The sequence below is a fragment of the Arachis ipaensis genome, chromosome B6 (assembly GCF_059453495.1).
Source record: "Arachis ipaensis isolate K30076 ecotype BB chromosome B6, ASM5945349v1, whole genome shotgun sequence".
NCBI classification, from domain to species: domain Eukaryota; kingdom Viridiplantae; phylum Streptophyta; class Magnoliopsida; order Fabales; family Fabaceae; genus Arachis; species Arachis ipaensis.
The window spans coordinates 78,054,416-78,076,978 of NC_142441.1; the positions used below are offsets into that span (position 1 = coordinate 78,054,416).

The 22,563-nt window shown below is 36.5% G+C and overlaps 1 non-coding gene across 1 annotated transcript; it reads right to left on the bottom strand.

The window, feature by feature from the left end:
* Nucleotides 1–1,205: 1,205 nt before the first annotated feature.
* LOC148561442 (small nucleolar RNA R71) lies at nucleotides 1,206–1,313 on the bottom strand. Its single transcript, XR_015886845.1, has one exon. It is a non-coding gene; the product is annotated as a small nucleolar RNA R71 (small nucleolar RNA).
* Between the last annotated feature and the right edge of the window lie 21,250 nt (nucleotides 1,314–22,563).

Below are 22,563 nucleotides of genomic sequence, written 5' to 3' on the forward strand. Positions count from 1 at the left end.
CTTCATATTTTCGAATTTATTACTAACATTTAATATTTTGATTCAAAAATTTCAAGTTATTACTTGCCTATTAAGAAAGGTTCAATCTTTAAATTTTAAAATCATATCTTTTTGTTTCTTGTTAGTCAAGTAATCAACTTTAATTTTCAAAATCAAATCTTTTTAAATTTCTTTTTCAAATCTTTTTCAAAATAAATTTCAATCATATCTTTTTCAAAATCAATTTCAAAATCTTTTCTAACATCTTATCTAACTTCTTATCTTTTCAAAATTGATTTTCAAATCTTTTTGTCAATTAATCTTATCTTGTTTGATTCTTATCTTTTTCAAAACCACCTAACTAATTCTCTCTCTCTAATTTTCGAAAATCACTAACTTCTTTTTCAAAATTCCTTTTTAATTAACTAATTGATTTTAATTTTAATTTAATTTTATTTCTCTTCTTAAATTTCGAATTTTAACTTTAATTTTAAATTAAAAACAAAAATATTTTTATTTTATTTTATTTTCCAATTCTAACTAATAATTAAAATAAAAACAAAAATATTTTCCTTTTATTCTTTTTAAAATTCAAATTTTTCTCTTCTCCTTCTTCTATTCTTCTCTTCTTATACTCACATAAGGAATCTCTATACTGTGACATAGAGGATTTCATATTTTCTTTTCTGTTCTCTTCTTTTTCATATGAGCAGGAACAAGGATAAGAACATTCTTGTTGAAGTTGATCCTGAACCTGAAAGGACTCTGAAGAGGAAGCTAAGGCACAACTCTCTGGAGAAAATCTGATAGAAATTTTGGAAAAAGAAGGAGACATGGCCGAACCCAATAACAATGTAAGGAAGATGCTTGGTGACTTCACTGCACCAAATTCCAACTTACATGGAAGAAGCATCTTAATCCCTGCCATTGGAGCAAACAATTTTGAGCTAAAGCCTCAATTAGTTTCTCTGATGCAACCGAATTGCAAGTTTCATGGACTTCCATCAAAAGATCCTTTTCAGTTCTTAACTGAATTCTTGCAAATCTGTGAGACTGTTAAGACCAATGGGGTTGATCCCGAGGTCTACAGGCTTATGCTTTTCCCATTTGCTGTAAGAGACAGAGCTAGAATATGGTTGGACTCTCAACCTAAAGATAGCTTGAACTCTTGGGATAAGCTGGTCACGACTTTCTTAGCCAAGTTCTTTCCTCCTCAAAAGCTTAGCAAGCTTAGAGTGGATGTTCAAACCTTCAAACAGAAAGAAGGTGAATCCCTCTATGAAGCTTGGGAGAGATATAAGCAACTAACCAAAAAATGTCCTTCTGACATGCTTTCAGAATGGACCATCCTGGATATATTCTATGATGGTCTATCTGAATTATCAAAGATGTCATTGGACCATTCTGCAAGTGGATCCATTCACCTAAAGAAAATGCCTGCAGAAGCTCAGGAACTCATTGACATGGTTGCAAATAACTAGTTCATGTACACTTCTGAAAGGAATCATGTGAGTAATGGGACGCCTCAGAGGAAGGGAGTTCTTGAAATTGATACTGAATTCCATATTAGCTCAGAATAAAATATTGACTCAGCAAGTCAATATGATTTCTCAGAGTCTGAATGGATTGCAAGCTGCATCCAACAGTATGGAAACACCTATAATCCTGAGAACCCTGCAATAGCAGAGGTGAATTACATGGGGGAACCCTATGGAAACACCTATAATCCCACATGTAGAAATCATCCAAATTTCTCATGGAAGGATCAACAAAAGCCTCAACAAGGCTTTAATAATGGTGGAAGAAACAGGTTTAGCAATAGCAAGCCTTTTCCATTATCCACTCAGCAACAGACAGAGAATTATGAGCAGAATCCATCTAGCTTAGCAAATATAGTCTCTGATCTATCTAAGGCCACTCTAAGTTTCATGAATGAAACAAGGTCCTCCATCAGAAATTTGGAGGCACAAGTGGGCCAGCTGAGTAAAAGAATCACTGAAACTTCTCCTAGTACTCTCCCAAGCAATACAGAAGAGAATCCAAAAAGAGAGTGCAAGGCTATAACCTTACTTGGTGTGGCCGAACCCAGAGAGGAGGAGGAGGACGTGAATCCCAATGAGGAGGACCTCATGGGACGTCCTCTGAACATTAAGGGATTCCTCAATGAGGACCTGAAGGAATCTGAGGCTCATACAAAGACCATAGAGATTCCATTCAACTTGCTTCTGCCCTTTATAAGCTCTGATGAGTATTCTTCCTCTGAAGAGGATGAAGACATTACTGAAGAGCAAGTTGCTAAGTACCTTGGTGCAATCATGAAGTTGAATGCCAAATTATTTGGTAATGAGACTTGGGAAGATAAACCTCCCTTGCTTACCAATGAACTAAATGCATTGGATAGGCAGAAATTACCTCGAAAGAAATAGGATCCTGGTAAATTCCTAATCCCCTGTTACATAGGCACCATCACCTTTGAGAAGGCTCTGTGTGACCTGGGGTTAGGCATTAACCTTATGCCACTCTTTGTAATGGAGAAACTTGGGATCTCTGAGGTGCAAGCTGCCAGAATATCATTAGAGATGGCAGACAACTCAAGAAAATAGGCTTATGGACTAGTAGAGGACGTGTTAGTAAAGGTTGAAGGCCTTTACATCCCTGTTGATTTCATAATCCTAGACACTGGGAAGGATGAGGATGAATCCATCATCCTTGGAAGACCCTTCCTAGCCACAGCAAGAGCTGTGATTGATGTGGACAGAGGAGAGTTGGTCCTTCAACTGAATGAGGACTACATTGTATTTAAGACTCAAGGATCTCCTTCTGTAACCATGGAGAGGAAGCATAAAAAGCTCCTCTCATTGCAGAGTCAACCAAAGCCCCCACAGTCAAACTCTAAGTTTGGTGTTGGGAGGCCACAACCAAACTCTAAGTTTGGTGTTGAACCCCCACATTCAAACTCTAAGTTTGGTGTTGGGAGGTCCCAACAATGCTCTGAACATCTGTGAGGCTCCATGAGAGCTCACTGTCAAGCTATTGACTTTAAAGAAGCGCTTGTTGGGAGGCAACCCAATGTTATTTAATTATATCTATTTATTTTTCATTGCTATTTTATGTTTTCTTTAGGTGGATGATCATGTGAAGTCACAAAAATAACTGAAAAATAAAAAACAGAATGAAAAACAGCATTAAAAATAGCACACCTTGGAGGAAGAGCATTCTGGCATTTAAACGCCAGAAACAAGCATCTGTCTGGCGTTTAATGCCAGAAACAAGCACCAAGCTAGCGTTTAACGCCAGAAACAAGCATCAACCTGGTGTTAAATGCCATAAATAGGCTACATTTAGGCATTTAACGCCAGAAACAGGCAGCAGTCTGGCGTTAAATGCCAGTATTACATACAGAGGGTATTTTGCACATCTAAATGGTGCAGAGATGAGAAATTCTTGACACCTCAGGATCTGTGGACCCCACAGGATCCCCACCTACCCCACCTCTCTCTCTCTCTCCCCCTCCATCTCCTCTATTTTCTTCTTCTTCCCCTTCTTTATTTCTTCTTTTGCTCGAGGACGAGCAAACCTTTTAAGTTTGGTGTGGTAAAAGCATTGCTTTTTGTTTTTCTATAACCATTTATGGCATCTAAGGCCGGAGAAACCTCTAGAAAGAGGAAAGGGAAGACAAAAGCTTCCACCTCCGAGTCATGGGAGATGGAGAGATTCATCTCAAGGGTCCATAGCTCAGTAATAGAGCATTTGACTGCACAACAAGAGAGCCCACTTATGGACCTCAACAAGAGCATGAGGAATTCCCTCACTAAGAAATCCCTGAGATACCTCAAGGGATACATTTTCCTCCACACAACTATTGGGAGCAACTAAGGATAGGAGCACCAAAATCACTAGGGATGAAGCGACAAAGGCAAGGAAGAGACATAGAGGAGCTCAAAAGCACCATTGGTTCTTCAAGAAGAGGAAGACGCCACTGAATAACTGAAGATTGATGGTTTAGAAGTTATAGTAAACTCTCGTTGCAAGTATAGTTACTAAACCAAGCAATCAACGTTTTGGTTGTCACAAGTAACAAACCCCTAAATAAATTGATAACCGAAGTATTTAAACCTCGGGTCGTCTTCTCAAGGAATTGCAGGGAGGTGTTCTTATTATTGGTTATGAGTTTGTAAATTGGGGGTTTTTAATGTATAAGATAAAAAGCAAGAATAGTAAATGGCAAGAAAGTAAATTGTATTAAATTAAATAGATAATAAAACTCTTGGCAAGGTATGAAAACTAGAAGTCCTATCCTGGTTATCCTTATCAATTGTAATGAGAATTGGATTTTTCTCCCACTTTGTTAAGTGGATGAATTAATTCTGATTCCTTAAGTCCTAGTCTTTCCTTGGGAAAAGTTAGAGTTAGTGGAACTCAAATTAATTCTTGAAGAATTCCAATTTTCAATTAACAATGAGTTTGATAACTCAAGAGTCTCCAATGACTCAACCAAAGCCAAAAGGGAAAAATCTAAATTATTTATATAATAAATAAAAGAAAGCAATCATAATTCTGAAATACCTCAATTAGCACTAATAAAGATATCAAATGTAACATGGAAGAGTTCATAAATTAAATTAGAAAAATAAATAAAAGGAACATTGAACCTTTGATGAAGAAGAAATAATCCTAAATCCTAAAACTAAATCCTAAGAGAGAGGAGAGAACCTCTCTCTCTAAAAACTACATCTACTCCTAAAATTGTGAATGTGAAAGCTTGTTCATGTATGGATGCATTCCCCCACTTTATAGCCTCTAATCTGTGTTTTCTGGGCCGCAAACTGGGTCAAAAAGAGCCCAGAAATCGCTGGAGAAGAAATCTGCCACGCTGGTTTTTTGCCACTGCGACGTGTCCGCGTGGATCACGCGACCATGTCACTTAGCGTCAGGGTAACTATGGGATATTATATATCAAATCGAAGCCCCGGACGTTAGCTTTCAAACGCAACTAGAACCGCGTCATTTGGACCTATGTAGCTAAAGTTATAGCAGTTTGAGTGCGAAGAGGTCAAGCTGGACAGCTCAGCAATTTCTCCAATTTCTTGTATTCCTTCCACTTTTGCATGCTACCTTTCCATCCTCTGAGCCATTCTTGCCCTATAATATCTGAAATCACTTAACACACATATCAAGGTATCTAATGGTAATAAGAGAGGTTAAACATAGGGAACTTAAGGCCAAAGAAGCATGTTTTCAATCAAAGCACATAATTAGGAAGGCAAATGTAAAACCATGCAAATAGTATGAATAAGTGGGTAAAGAGTTGATAAAAACCACTCAATTGAGCACAAGATAAACCATAAAATAGTGGTTTATCAACCTCCCCACACTTAAACATTAGCATGTCCTCATGCTAAGCTTAAGAGAAGCTATAAAGAATGAAGAGGAGTGGTAGAATGTATGAAATACAACCTATCTATATGAATATAATTACATGCAAAATGTTTCTACCTACTTGGTTAAAAGTAAATCAAATTCTCCAAGAATATACATAAATCAGATTTCACTAATTCAAATTATACAATAAAAGACAAGTAAACTTGTAAGAAGACAGCTCATGAAAGCAGGGAACATAGAATCAAGCATTGAACCCTTACTGGTAGTGTATATCACTCTAATCTCTCAAGTGTCTAGGGTTTAATCACTCTACTACTCTTCTCTAGTCATGCTTTCTAAAACTTTGTTCTTCATCTAACCAATCAACAATATTTAATGTATCAATGCAAACATCATGAGGTCTTTTCAAGGTTGTAATGGGGCTAAGGTAAGGGTAAGGGTATATATATGGCTAAGTGAGCTTTATAAAGTGAATCCTTGATTAGTCTAAGATCTCACCTAACATATACATACTTTATATAATTTTAAAATGCTTTATCTAGCTACCCAAATTTTTTCCACTTTTATATTACATGCTCATGTATCAAACTTATTTTTTTTTTAATTTTGTCCCATGTGCATTGATTCTTTTTATTTTGCATTTGGGGTAATATTATTTTTCTTCTCTCTTTTTTTTTGTATCCCCTTATTTAATTACTTGATTTTTTTTTAAAGCACATGGTAATTTAATTATTTTGATTTCACATGAGCATGCTTTCCAAATTTTCAAATTACTTATTCAATTTAATTCCCTACTTTTTCATATCATCCCATGTTCCCATGAAATTCCCCACACTTAAATTATTCACAATATCTATCTTAAGCTAACCAAGGATTTAACTTGGGATTTTTATTTTGTTTTTCTGCTTAAGGCTAGTAATGTGGTTATGAAATAGAAGGGGATTAAAAAGTTCAAAGTGGCTAACAAGGGTGATGTAAAAGGTAGGCTTATTTGGGAAAAGTGAGCTAATAACAAATAATGGCCTCAATCATATGCAAGAATATAAATACACTAAATAATGGACATATAGAATGGAACAAAGTAAAGATTGCAATTATAGAGAAGAAAACACACAAGAATAAAAATTTATGGTTAAATAATGTAACCATATAAACAAGCTCAAAATCTCACAGGTTGTGTGTTCTTTGGCTCAAAAATCATGTTCCAAATACAACTTCAAACAAATTTAACACAAAAATTTTTCAATTTAAATTAGTGAAAATTTTCAAAAATAGGGTCTTAAAAAGAAATTTTTTACTTTAACCAAGTAGTAACTAAATGCACAAAATCAAATAAATATGCAATCAAACATGCAAATGCAACAACTAACAAGGAAAATAAACCATTGGTGTTGAGATAGAAGAGTAACTAACCCATGGAGATCGGTATCGACCTCCCCACACTTAAAGATTGCACCGTCCTCGGTGCATGCTGAGATGTGCAGGTGGACGGGTTGTTCCAACTGACGCTTTCCTTCAAGGATTGTGCAGATGGACTTGTTTGTCTCCCCTTTTAGAAGTTTCTCCCTTTTTCCATCTTCGGTGGCCAGCCTGAAAGAAGAGAAAAAGAAGAATAGTAATACCCAGAAGTAAAGATAAGAAAATAAATGAAGTATGGGTGGGTTAATGCCAAATGATAAGGGTCTCAATTACATAAAAGCTTCAACATGTACGTGAGAAAACAATAGAAGCCATGGCATACCAATGGTGCAAAATTTGCAACAATGGGGAAGAGAGTGGGGGACGAGAGATAATATAAATTCATGTCAATGTAAAAGTAATACAAATATAAAAGATTGGCATTGATTTAAATAATATTACTCAATCAGAATTAAACAAGTCACTAAGCACCAAGAAAATACCAGAAAAGATGTAACAATTGAATAAGAATATTTGAACAACAATGGTAAAATAATAAATTTAGAAAAATAAAAATATGTAATGAATAAAAGTATGCAAATAAATAAAATAAAATGAAAATGAAAAAGGATGAGAAGTTAAAAAGATGAAGAAAAAGAAAGTAAGAAAAGAGAGAGAAAGAAGAAAAGATAGAAGAAATTAGGATTTAGGTAGGAAAAAGATAAGATATTTTTGGCAGAGTTAGATGAGCTGTGCGGCGCGAGCGACGCGGACGCGTGGGGTACGCGTTCGCGTGAGCAGCGCTTAAACTATTCGACGCGGTCGCGTTGGTCATGCGGACGCGTGACATGATCCGTGCGAGTGGCGTGAGGGCAGCCGCGCTCTCCCACAACTCTCTGTTCGAAACTCTTTTGGCCAAAATATTGGGTGACGCGGTCGCGTGGTCGACGTGATTGCATGAATGGCCTTATTTCCAATATGATGCGGACGCGTGGGGCACGCGTTCGCGTAGGAGGGCTTGGGCTTCCAGCACGAGTCCAGCCCAATTTAAGCTCAACTTTTGGCCATACACCCTTTTTACGTCGATTTACAGGGCCACGCGGTCGCGTGGGTGACGCGGACGCGTAGGGAAGCTATTTTTCAATTAACGCGATCGCGTCGGTGACGCGGTCGCATGGGTCAAATTATGCTAAAGGCGCGCCTCCAGCCACGCTCTCGCATGACTCTCTGTTCAATTCTTTTCTTCCCAACGCACTAGTGACGCGGACGCGTCAGCGACGCTGCCGCGTCGCGTGCGTGCTTTTTTTTTTTAATCTGAAAAAAATGCAGAATGCAGTGTTAATATGAATGTGATGCAAAACTCCAGGTTCAATATAATAAAATAAAATAAAACTCGAAAACAAATAAAACTAAATAAAAATGAAAAAGGAACGATCATACCATGGTGGGTTGTCTCCCACCTAGCACTTTTAGTTAAAGTCCTTAAGTTGGACATTTGGTGAGCTCCCAGTTATGGTGGCTTATGCTTGTATTCATCCAGGAATCCCCACCAGTGTTTGTACTTCCAGTAACCTCTGGGGTCCCAAACTAGGTATGTAAAGCCCTTAAGAAGCTTCAAACTGATTCTTAGGCTCCCGGGGTGACAAATGTCAGAGCAGATTCCAGGATCCCAAACCTTGCTTTTACACCCATTTTTGTTGGTATTTGTATTTTTCCAGCCAGGTGATAAGTAATTTGAATTCTCACTGCAGCTACCAAACAGCTTCCTAGACCCATTCAATTGAGCTCTACACCAACCCTTGCATTTAAACTTTGAGCTTCCAACCATAATGAACCTTGCAGGACAATTCTTACCACTGACCATCTTCCTCTTACTCTTTATGCCACAAATAGCTCTAAGTTGACCATCCATCTCCAGTAGCCCATATTCAAGTGGAATTAGAAAACTAAGGGATATGAATTTTACCCACTTGAATGTTGTGAAGGATGATGGCAACTTAGGGGGAGGAGTCTCCAATAACTTTGGCAAGGTGATTTCAAGCTCCACTCCCTTGTGCTCTTTGACAACTTCCACCTCTTTGCAAGTTTCTTCAATATCAACCTCTTCCTCTTGGTAGCTTTCTTCCAATTCAATCTCTTTTTCATTGCTCACCAAGGGCATGGGAGGCTGTGCTTCTTCTTCTTTAGTCTCTATCTCTTGATCGGCCTTTTCCAAGTCCTTAACCATGACATGCCTTGGAGGTTGTACACCCTCCTCAACATCAAATGCAACCATCTTGGAAGGAGTCTCTATGTCTTGACTTTCCCATGGAGGTTCAGCATCTCTTAAGTCTGTAACCACTTCTTCCTTTTTAATAATTGATGCTTTGTCTCTATCTCGATGATTTTCTTTCCATGACAACTCCTTTCAACTATTCTTTCATCTTTAAGGGTCTCTCCTACCTTTACCCGTAGGGCCTCCTCTAGCTCTTTATGAAGTATGGATTCGCGAAGATGATTCCTTCTTTCCTGTTCCATATTAATAGCATAATTGGGATCATCTTGCTCTTGGATTGATGGATGTGGGTGCTCTTCCATGGAGGGTGGTGATGGGATGAAAAGATCATTATGTGGTTGAAAAGGAAGTGCACTAGAGCTTGAGGGTTGAATATTGGAGGTAGAGGGTTAGTTCATGCGGGATATAAGATTTTGGAGTGTAGAGGTGAGACCAATGATTTTAGAGATGAGTGTATTGTTATCCAATGGAGGTTGGGGTGGATCTATGTATGGCTCATTCGGTTCATAGGGTGGTTGGTATGGTGGATGTGGGTTAAGGTCATATGGAGGTAAATGGTGTAAAGGGGCTTGTGAGTTTGGTGGTTCAAAGGTATGTTGGAGAGGTGGTTCATAAGCACAGGGTGGGGTTTGGTTGTAATTACAAGGGGGTCCACCATATCTATCAGCTTGGTATGCATTGTAGAGTGGTCCTTGCCCATGATATCTTGGAGGGTGTTGTTCCATCCATCTTTGATTGCTTAGACCTTGATGCATATTCCTATTATAGCTTCCACTCCTTTCAACAGATTTAGAACCAAACTCAAAGCGAGAGGGGTGAGAATTCATGGTAGCTAATAAAAATTAAAAACGAAAATAAAAACAAATTTAAATTAAAAGCTTACTAAAATTAAAATTTTTGAATTTGAAAAATTAAATTTTGAATTTTGAGTTTTTAAATTTTGAAATTTGAAAATTTTTAAAGTTGAATTTTTAAAATTTTGAAATTTGAATTTTGAAAAAGTCAACAGTATAAGATAAAAATTTGAAAAAGATTTAAATTTTGAAAAGGTTTGATTTTTAAAATCTTAAATCTAAAATTTTAAATTTGGATTTTGAATTTTGGAATTTAAATATTGAAAATTGAAATTTGATTTTTGAAATAAGATAAGATAAGATTTTGAAAAAGATATGATTTTTGAAAAAGATTTGAATTTTGAAATTTAAATTTTGAAATTTTAAATTTTGAAATTTGAGATTTGAATTTTAAATTTTTAAATTTGAATTTTGAAAATTAAAATTTGAAATTTAAAATTTGAGTTTTAAATTTTGAATTTTTTGAATTTAATGAGGAAAGAGAAACACAATAAAATGACACCAAACTTAAAATTTTTAGATCAAAACGAAGAAAACAACTAAGAACAACTTGAAGGTCAAGATGAACACGAAGAACAAATGTTTTGAAAATTTATTTTTAATTACTAAATAAAAACCAATAACCTCTTAATTTATGAAAAAGCAAAAATAAAAACAAAAATAAAAACAAATAAACAAGCAAAAAGTAAAAATATTTACAATAACCAATAATAAGGCACACGTTTGCAATTCCCCGGCAACGGCGCCATTTTGAAGAACTGAATATTGATGGTTTAGAAGTTATAGTAAACTCTCGTTGCAAGTATAGTTACTAAACCAAGCAATCAACCTTTCTTACAAATGTTTTGGTTGTCACAAGTAACAAACCCCTAAATAAATTGATAACCGAAGTATTTAAACCTCGGGTCGTCTTCTTAAGGAATTGCAGGGAGGTGTTCTTATTATTGGTTATGAGTTTGTAAATTGGGGGTTTTTAATGTATAAGATAAAAAGCGAGAATAGTAAATGGCAAGAAAGTAAATTGTATTAAATTAAATAGATAATAAAACTCTTGGAAAGGTATGAAAACTGGAAATCCTATCCTGGTTATCCTTATCAATTGTAATGAGAATTGGATTTTTCTCCCACTTTGTTAACCTCTAATTATAAAGGTAAGTTAAGTGGATGAATTAATTCTGATTCCTCAAGTCCTAGTCTTTCCTTGGGAAAAGTTAGAGTTAGTGAAACTCGAATTAATTCTCGAAGAATTCCAATTTTCAATTAACAATGAGTTTGATAACTCAAGAGTCTCCAATAACTCAACCAAAGCCAAAAGGGAAAAATCCAAATTATTTATATAATAAATAAAAGAAAGCAATCATAATTCTGAAATACCTCAATTAGCACTAATAAAGATATCAAATGTAACATGGAAGAGTTCATAAATAAAATTAGAAAAATAAATAAAAGGAACATTGAACCTGTGATGAAGAAGAAATAATCCTAAATCCTAAAACTAAATCCTAAGAGAGAGGAGAGAACCTCTCTCTCTAAAAACTACATCTACTCCTAAAATTGTGAATGTGAAAGCTTGTTCATGTATGGATGCATTCCCCCACTTTATAGCCTCTAATCTGTGTTTTCTGGGCCGCAAACTGGGTCGAAAACAGCCCAGAAATCGCTGGAGAAGAAATCTGCCACGCTGGTTTTTCGCCACTGCGACGCGTTCGCGTGGATCACGCGACCGCGTCGCCTAGGATCAGAGCAAGTATGGCATATTATATATCAAATCGAAGCCCCGGACGTTAGCTTTCCACCGCAACTGAAACCGCGTCATTTGGACCCTTGTAGCTATAGTTATAGTCGTTTGAGTGCGAAGAGGTCAAGCTGGACAGCTTAGCAATTTCTCCAACTTCTTGTATTCCTTCCACTTTTGCATGCTTCCTTTCCATCCTCTGAGCCATTCTTACCCTGTAATCTCTGAAATCACTTAACACACATATCAAGGCATCTAATGGTAATAAGAGAGGTCTAAACATAGGGAACTTAAGGCCAAAGAAGCATGTTTTCAATCACAGCGCATAATTAGGAAGGCAAATGTAAAACCATGCAAATAGTATGAATAAGTGGGTAAAGAGTTGATAAAAACCACTCAATTGAGCACAAGATAAACCATAAAATAGTGGTTTATCAGCCACCCTCACTAAGGTGGACCCGTTCCTTAATCTCCTTGTTCTTATTTTCCTGTTTTTCAATTTTTGAGCCTTATGTTTTATTTATGTTTGTGTCTTTACTATATAATCATTAGTATTTAAGTGTCTATGTCTTAAAGCTATAAATGTCCTATGAATTCATCACCTCTCTTAAATGAAAAATGCTTTAATTACAAAAGAACAAGTACATGATTTCGAATTCATCCTTGAAATTAGTTTAATTATTTTGATGTGGTGACAATACCTTTTGTTTTCTGAATGAATGCTTGAACAGTGCATATGTCTTTTGAATTTGTTGTTTATGAATGTTAAAATTGTTCGCTCTTGAAAGAATGATGAAAAAGGAGAAATATTATTTGATAATCTGAAAAATCATAAAATTGATTCTTGAAGCAAGAAAAAGCAGTGAATAGACAAGGCTTGCAAAAAAAAAGAGAAAAAAAATTATGGCAAAAATAAAAGAAAAAAAGAAAGAAAAAGAAAAAAGCAAGCAGAAAAAGCCAAAAGCTCTTTAAACCAAAAGGCAAGAGCAAAAAGCCAATAGCCCTTAAAACCAAAAGGCAAGGGTAAAAAGGATCTAAGGCTTTGAGCATCAGTGAATAGGAGGGACTAAAGGAATAAAATCCTGGCCTAAGCAGCTAAACCAAGCTGTCCCTAACCATGTGCTTGTGGCGTGAAGGTGTCAAGTGAAAACTTGAGACTGAGCGATTAAAGTCGAGGTCCAAAGTAAAAACAGAGTGTGCTTAAGAACCCTGGACACCTCTAATTGGGGACTTTAGCAAAGCTGAGTCACAATCTAAAAAGGTTCACCCAATTATGTGTTTGTGGCATTTATGTATCCGGTGGTAATACTGGAAAACAAAGTGCTTAGGGCCATGGCCAAGACTCACAAAGTAGCTGTGTTCAAGAATCAACATACTAAACTAGGAGAATCAATAACACTATCTGAATTTTGAGTTCCTATAGATGCCAATCATTCTGAACCTCAAAGGATAAAGTGAGATGCCAAAACTGTTCAGAGGCAAAAAGCTACTAGTCCCGCTCATCTAATTGGAGCTAAGTTTCATTGATATTTGAAATTTATAGTATATTCTCTTCTTTTTATCCTATTTGATATTCAGTTCCTTGGGGACAAGCAACAATTTAAGTTTGGTGTTGTGATGAGCGGATAATTTATATGCTTTTTGGCATTGTTTTTACATAGTTTTTAGTATGATTTGATTATTTTTTAATATATTTTTATTAGTTTTTAAATAAAAATCACATTTCTAGACTTTACTATGAGTTTGTGTATTTTTTTGTGATTTCAGGTATTTTCTGGCTGAAATCGAGGGACTTGAGCAAAAATCAGATTCAGAGGCTGAAGAAGGACTACAGATGCTGTTGGATTCTGACCTCCCTGCACTCAGAATGGAATTTCTGGAGCTACAGGAGTACAAATGGTGCACTCTCAATTGCGTTGGAAAGTATACATCCAGGGCATTCCAACAATATATAATAGTCTATACTTTGCCCAAGTTTAGATGACGCAAACTGGCGTTCAACGCCAGCTTTCTGCCCTATTCTGGCGTTAAACGCCAGAAACAAGTTGCAAAGCAGAGTTAAACGCCAGAAACAAGTTACAAACTAGCGTTTAACTCCAAGGAAGACCTCTACACATGAAAGCTTCAATGCTTAGCCCAAGCACACACCAAGTGGGCCCAGAAGTGGATTTCTGCATCATTTACTTATCTCTGTAAACCCTAGTAACTAATTTAGTATAAATAGGACTTTTTACTATTGTATTTACATCTTTGGACCATCTTTGGATCACTTTTAGATCTTTGGAACGTTTTTCCTTAGACGCTTAGGGGGCTGGCCATTCGGCCATGCCTGGACCTTGTTCTTATGTATTTTCAACGATAGAGTTTCTACACACCATAGATTAAGGTGTGGAGCTCTGCTGTTCCTCATGAATTAATGCAAAGTACTATTGTTTTTCTATTCAACTCAAGCCTATTTCTTCTCTAAGATATTCATTCGCACACAAGAACATGATGAATGTGATGATTATGTGACACTCATCACCATTCTCACTTATGAACGCGTACCAGACAAACACTTCCGTTCTACATGAAAGCAAGCTTGAATGCAAATCTCTTAGCCTCCTGATTTACGATCAGAGTCTTTGTGGTATAGACTAGAATTATTGGCGGCCATTCTTGAGATCCAGAAAGTCTAAACCTTGTCTGTGGTATTCTGAGTAGGATTTGGGAAGGGATGGCTGTGACGAGCTTCAAACTCGTGAGTGCTGGGCGTAGTGACAGACGCAAAAGGATTATTGAATCCTATTCCAGTAGGATTGAGAACTGATAGATGATTAGCCGTGCGGTGACAGCGTATTTTGGACCATTTTCACTGAGAGGACGGGATGTAGCCATTGACAACGGTGATGCCCAACATACAGCTTGCCATGGAAAGGAGTATGAGTGATTGGATGAAAGCAGTAGGAAAGCAGAGGTTCAGAAGGAATATAAGCATCTCCATACGCTTATCTGAAATTCTCACCAATGATTTACATAAGTATTTCTATCCTATTTTATATTTTAATTATATTTTAATTATCAAATCTCCATAACCAATTGAATCTGCCTAGCTGAGATTTACAAGGTGACCATAGCTTGCTTCAAGCCGACAATCTCCGTGGGATCGACCCTTACTCACGTAAGGTTTATTACTTGGACGACCCAGTGCACTTGCTAGTTAGTTATGCGAAGTTGTGACAAAGAACTAAGATTATGAATGTGCATATAAAGTTTTCAGCGCCGTTACCAAGGAATGAACGATCAGGATTTCGTGCACCAATATGCTTGGACAATTAGGTTCTAAGGAGTCTTTTAAAACTTGGTAACTTAGATTAACTAATCTGGGATTACCAACCGAAAGCCCATTATCAAGAGCAACCTAGTTACAAAGCATTTAGTAACCCAAAGAGGTGCTGGGCATCAATGTTACTAAGAAGAATTGTGAGCCAAGTGTCTGTAGTGAAGAAGTGTTGAGAAAAATTGAGCCAAAAGGCTGCTGCAACACTTGACACTGAGCTACCATTGAGATATAAGCTTTCTAAGCAAAAGAAAGAAGAAAAAATAAAAAAGGGATCAATCAAAAAGCAAGGTATTATAACAGCAACTCTAGTGAATCCTCAAAGTGACATTTCATATCTATCAGCAAAGAATAAGTGAGCTGCATCTTGTCTGCATAAAATCCCATTGTCTGAATTCAATTACCTACTAAATAAGGATATATGCTTCTCTATTTTATTTCATTTCTTCTCATGTTTAGTGCTTGCTTGGGGACAAGCAATGTTTAAGTTTGGTGTTGTGGTGACAAGTCATCTTATGCTAGTTCTACAAGCATTTTTCATTAGTTTCATTAGGTTTTATGCACTTTCTTGCGGAATAAGTAAGTGATTGGAGTGGATTTTCATGATTATGTTGAATCAATCAAACATCATTTATTTTTCACAAACTCATAGGGTTTATGCTAGAATTAATTGATTTCATGAATGATTCAAAGACCTTGTGAATTTGGTGATACTTTGATTGTTTGTTTGGTTGCTTGTAGGTGAAGAAATGAAAAAAATGAAGAATCAGGGAGAAGCAAACAGTAAAGCGTTGTGTTCACTAGCACACTTGGAATAGCGTTCACTTTGGAAGTGAACGCCGCGTTCACTTTCTTCACTTTTTCGTGAATTCCAAGCTGGGAAGGCAAGGCTCGGGCTTCCGTACATAAGCTAGCGCTCGAAATGTGAACGTAGCGTTCACTAGGAGAGCGCCCATGAAGAGAAGGCGCGCACTAAATGGTGCAGCGTGGGAAGAGTGAACGCATCGTTCACTAAGGCAACGCCAGGGGAGAATGGTGCGCACCAAGGAAGCACCTAAGGAGGCAACGTTTGAAGAGTGAACGTAGCGTTCACTATGGCAACGATAGAGGAACACTGCGCACCAAATTGGCACGCCTAGAAGGAATGAATGTAGCGTTCATTTTGGTCACGGAGTGCTCCACTAGAGCTTCACAAAATGCACCCTGACCCATGCCACCAAGTGCCATCTTGGATCCAAGTCTTCACAGACCCAAAAGCCCATTCCAAGTGCTTAGTGACTAGAATAGAAAGTGTATAAATAGGAGCAAATTTGATTTGAAGAGGACCTTTTGCTCATTTTAACTTTTTCGAGCTCTTTTAATTTTCCTTTTTGAATTTGGGAATTGGGATTAGATCTAGTTTTCTTTCTGTCTGTTCTTTCTTCTACAACTTCCATTTTCTATTTTGGGTTTGGAATTCAGATTGAAGAACTTCATTGAAATTCTTCAAGTGAGAATCATCTTCTACTTCCCTTTTTATAGTTCTAAGAATTGGAAATTGGATCTGAACTTTCTTTTCTGTTTTCATTTTACTTCTTCTGCAATTTCTTCTTTTTTGCTTGGTCAAAAGAGTAATTGAGATCTAGATTTTCTTTCTGTTCTTGTTACTCTTCTGCAAATTGTCAATTTCTTTTTAGGATTTCATAATTGATCTAAGTTGTCTTGCTGTTTTGTTTCTTCAAGCAATTTTCCATTTCTGTTTGCTACTGAGATCCTGATCTAACTCTCTTCATATCATAGTTCTCTGATCTACTTCAATTTACATTTTTCCAGCTCAATTTTGAATCCCAGTACCCAAATCCCTTTATTCTTTATGCAATTTAAGTTTCCTAGCAATTTAGATTTAGCAATTTATGTTTCTTGCACTTTAAGTTTCAGTCATTTACTTTTCTTGCAATTTAAGTTTCAGCTCTTTTAATTTCTTGCACTTTAAGTTTCTGCAATTTACCTCTTCTGCACATTACTTTTCTGCCGAATTTACTTTCTGCACTTTAACTTTCTGCAATTCACTTTCTGTTAATCAAAATTTCACTCAAATCATCAACTATTCGCTTAACTAAATTTATCACCTAATTAAAGTTTCTCAATCCATCAATCCCTGTGGGATCGACCTCACTCTTGTGAGTTATTACTACTTGATGCGACCCAGTATACTTGCCGGTGAGTTTGTGCGGAAATTGTTTTTCCCTCATCATTAGGGTGATGATTTCTTTTCCAAGAAAAATTGTTTTAAGGCACCCTACCAATTCGAAAAAAATTTTGTGTGAACTTACTTGAAGAATTTATTTTGGAACATGGTTTTTGAGCTAATAACACAAGAATGTGAGTTTTGAGGCCAATTGTGTGGTTACATCTTATAACCACTTATTTTCCATTCTTGTGTGCATTGTTCTCTTTCTATGATTGTAATCTTTGATTTGTTTGATTCTATATGTCCATTATTCCATGTATACATGCATTTATATGATTGAGGCCATCATTTTATTTAGCTCACTTACCCAAATAGTCTATCTTTCATCAACCATTGTTAGCCAATTTTCAGCCTATTTAATCCCTTTTGTTCTTAATTGTAGCAAATCACAAGCCCTAAGTGAAAAATAATAAATGTCCTTTAATTTGGATCTTTGATTAGCTTAGGCTAGTAAGGGTGTGTATCAATTGGATATGGGAAACTTGGGAAATTAGTTGAGGTAAAAGTGTATTTTGTATTTTTTATTGAAAATTTTGGGAATTAGGTACATACTCATGCATTAAAAGTGTAAACCATATGTATTGACATCCTTGTATATATTTTAGTTTGAAAAAAAAATTATGAGAAAACAAAAGAAAAAAATGTAAAAAAAATAATAAAAAAAGAGAAAAAAAATATATAGAAAAAGAAAGAAAAAGAAAAGCAATAAAAAGGGGACAAAAATGCCCCAAAGTAAAGTTCAATAATAACAATGTATATGGGATGTGAATTAAAAAGAATGCATGAGTATGTGAAAAAGTGGGAATCATGGTAGCTAGGTAGTGTATTAGAATTACATAGGTTGTTATATAGGTTAGGTGAGAGCTTAGGTTAATCAAAGATTCAAATTCCAAACTCACTTGACCTTATGCATCTTCACCTTTACCCTAGCCCCATTACAACCTATGAATAAGTCCTCATGATGAATGTATGCATGCATTGAATAATTGTTGATTGTTCGATGAAAGACAAATCTTGGAAAGCATGAGTAGAAGAGAATTAATTGATAAACCCTATACACTCGATCGACTAGACTGCAAACACTTCCGGTGAGGGTTCGATGCTCAATTCCTTGTTCCCGGCTTTCATGAGCTTTTATTCTTGCAAGTTTACTTGTACTTTATTTTAATATTCAAATTGGTAGGATTCATAAATCATCTTGCTACTTAGCCCTACATGTGCATATGTGTTCTTGGAGATTGATTTACTTTTAACCAAGTAGGTAGAATCATCTTGCATTTAGTGCTTTCATATAGATAGGTGCATATAGTTTATTTGCATTGAATAAATGTTCATACCCCTTTTCTTGTCCTTCTTTATTTTTAGCATGAGGACATGCTTGGTTTAAGTGTGGGGAGGATTGATAAACCCCAATTTTGTGGTTTATCTTGTTCTTAATTTAGGAGATTTATCAACTTTTCTCACATTTATTCAATGAAATAGCATTGTTTTGTATTTCTCCTTAAATTTGTGCTTAAGTGTGAAAACAAGCTTTTTAGGCCTTAAAATAGCTAGATTTAATTCACTTTAATTCCATTCGATGCCTTGATATGTTTGTTAAGTTATTTCAGGTTTAGAAGGCAAAGATTGGATTGAAGGAATGAAGGAAAAGCATGCAAAATGGGAGAACTCATGAAGAAATCAAGGAATCGCAAAGCTGTCATGCCTGACCTCTTCGTACTCAATCAATCATAACTTGAGCTACAGAGATCCAAATGAGGCGATTTTAGTTGCGTTGGAAAGCTAACATCCAGGGCTTCAAAATGATATAAAATTTATGATAGTTGCCTGGTGTCTAGAGACGCATACATGTGCATCACGCGTACACGTGGGTGGATCAGCGTGACTCACTAAAGGCAAATCGTGGCCAGCGATTTCTAGCTCATTTTGGGCATAATCCAACTCATTTCTGTTGCTATTGAACCCAAGGATTGGAGGGAGAATGAACCAAGTAGTCATAGTTTAGTTTTCATGAGGTTTTAGGGTAGAATTCTAGAGAAGGAGGCTCTCTCCTCTCTCTAGATTTAGGATTGAAATTAGGGTAAAGTTAGGTTAATCACTCTCAAATTTCTCTTTCAATTCTTGTTTTGATTTTAATTCTCATTATATTTTAGTGTTTTATTGTCTTGATCTTCTTAGTTTCTCTTGTTAATTTCTTATTTTGCTCTCTTTTGTGTTGATGAACCATTGTTGGATCTTGATTTCCTTTTAATGCAATTTTATGTTTCCATGTTTCTTTTATGTTGATCTTGATTGTTATTGTTGATTTCCTACTTATGTTAGTTATGGGTTTCATTAATTCTTGCATTTTATGATGTTTACTTTTCCTGCATACTAGGTGTTTGATAAAATTTTTTCTATAGTTTTTGAGTAGTTTTCTTTACTCTTGGCCTAGGCTAAGGGGATTGAGTGACCTTGTGTCATTGGGTCTCAATGAATTGGTGATTTGAGAACCTTTGGTGGTCAATTTGATAACCATTGATACTAGCCTATTACTAAGTCAATTAGTAGCTAGGTTACAACCTATGGATTGATGTTGATTAGTGAACGGGATTGCAATGACACCTTTGCGACTCCGCACAACTAACCAGCAAGTGCACTGGGTCATCCAAGTAATACCTTACGTGAGTAAGGGTCGATCCCACGGAGATTACTGGCTTGAAGCAAGCTATGGTTATCTTGTAAATCTTAGTCAGGAGATTAATGATAAAAATGATTTTGTTTATGAAAAGTAAATAACATGAAACGAATGATACTTGTGATTCAGTAATGAGGAATAGGTTGAGGTTCTGGAGATGCTCTGTCGTTTGAATCTCTGCATTCCTACTGTCTTTTTTTCGAAACTCGCATGACTTCCTTCCATGGCAAGCTGTATGTTGGTTGATCACTGTTGTCAATGGCTACCATCCATCCTCTCAGCGAAAATGGTCCAGGAATGGTTTCTGCTCGGGTAATCATCTGTCGATTCTCACTTGTGTCGGAATAGGATCTCTCTATCTTTTTGCACATTGTCACTGCGCCCAACATTCGTGAGTTTGAAGCTCGTCATAGTCATCCCATCCAAGATCCTACTCAGAATACCACAGACAAGGTTTAGACTTTCCAAATCTCAGGAATGCTGCCAATTGGTTCTAGCCTCTACCATGAAGGTTATAATCTCACGGATTCGAATGCTCTGTTGTCAGGAGAGGCAAGTCAAATCCGTGGATCAGAGACCCAAGAGATAGGCACTCAAGCTATCTGATAAACCACTATTTTATGGTTTATCTTATGCTCAATTGAGTGGTTTTCATCAACTCTTTACCCACTTATTCATACTATTTGCATGGTTTTACATTTGCCTTCCTAATATGTGCTTTTATTGAAAACATGCTTCTTTGATCCTATATTTGCTTATTATTAATCCTCTCTTATCACCATTAGATGCCTTGATATGTGTGTTAAGTGATTTCAGAGATTACAGGGCAGGAATGGCTCAGAGGATAGAAAGGAAGCATGCAAAAGTGGAAGGAATACAATAAGTTGGAGAAATTGCTAAGCTGTCCAGCCTGACCTCTTCACACTCAAACGGCTATAACTTTAGCTACAGAGGTCCAAATGACGCGGTTCCAGTTGCGTTGGAAAGCTAACGTTTGGGGCTTCGATTTGATATATAATTTGCAATAGTTGCTCCGATGCCAGGTGACGCGAACGCGTGACCTGGCCAACACCCAATCCGCGCGGCCGCATGGACGACGCGGCCGCGTCACCTTTCCGCGACCTGAACATAACAGAAATCGCAGGGGCGATTTCTGGGCTGCTTTTGACCCTGTTTTTAGCCCAGAACACACACATTAGAGGCTATAAAGTGGGGGAATGAATCCATTCATGAGGAGGCTCTCATAATTCACTTTTCATGTTTTAGATGTAGTTTTAGAGAGAGAGGTTCTCTCCTCTCTCTCTCTCTTAGCATTAGGATTTAGGACTTCTCTTAGTTTTAGGAGTGACTCTCGATCCCAGGTTCAATGTCCCTTTCTATTTACTTTCGCTTCTTTTTTTATTAACTCTAATGCTTTTATTTGTATTTGATTTATGTCGCCCAATTGGCTTATGAACTTTTTCATGTTAGATTTTACTGCTTTGAATGTATTTTATTTAAGGTATTCCAGATATTTATGATTTTAATTTAGCTTTCTACATTCTTGGCTTTGGTTAAAAAATTAGTAACTCAGGAGTTATCTTAACTCAACATAAGTGATAATTGTTATCTTTGCTAATTGAACTGAACTTCGATAATCCCAATCTTTCCTTTGGGATTAACTAGTATTTGAAGATCAAACTAATTAGTCACTTGACCTTCCCTTGCTCTAGTAAAGGTTAACTAAGTGGAATCAAGAGTCAATTTTCATTATTGTTGATAAGGATAACTGGGCTAGGACTTCCAATTTCTCATACCTTGCCAAAAGTTTATTTTACAGTTATTTATTTATTTTAATTGCAATTTAAATTACTTGCTCCCTATTCTCAAAACCCCAAATTTACAATCTCCATAACCAATAATAAGAACATACTTCCCTGCAATTCCTTGAGAAGACGACCCGAGGTTTAAATACTCGGTTATCAATTTTAAAGGGGTTTGTTACTTGTGACAACCAAAATGTTTGTACGAAGGGATTTCTGTCGATTTAGAGACTATATCTACAACGCGACTGTTTTTTTGAACTTCTTTACTGGCAAAAATCCTAACGTCACTATCGCCCAATGACTACGTTGAGCTCAGATAGAACGGGAGTAGTTGTCAAGCATGCGTTTATAAAGTTGAGAATGATGATGAGTGTCACGGTTCATCATATTCGTTATATTGAAGTACGAGTGAGTATCTTAGAATAGAATCAAGCGTGATCGAAAAGAAAACAATAGTAATTGCATTAATCCATTGAGACACAGCAGAGCTCCTCACCCCCACCTACGGAGTTTAGAGACTCATGCTGTAGAAGATACAATATGAGATGTAAAATGTCATAAGTTGCAAAATGAATCTCTAAAAGTAGTTTTTATACTAAACTAGTAACTTTGGTTTACAGAAAATGAGTAACTAAGTGTAGATAGTGCAGAAATCTACTTCTGGGGCCCACTTGGTGAGTATTTGGGCTGAGCTTTGAAGCTTTCACGTGCATAGGCCATTCTTTTGAGTTAAACGCCAGCTTGGGTGCCAGTTTGGGCGTTCAACTCCAGTTTTGGTGCCAGTTCCGACGTTTTACGCCAGAAAAGGGTCTCTGGCTGGGGTTTAACGCCAGTTTGGGCCATCAAATATCGGGAAAAGTATAGACTATTATATATTTTTGGAAATCCCAAGATGTATACTTTCCAACG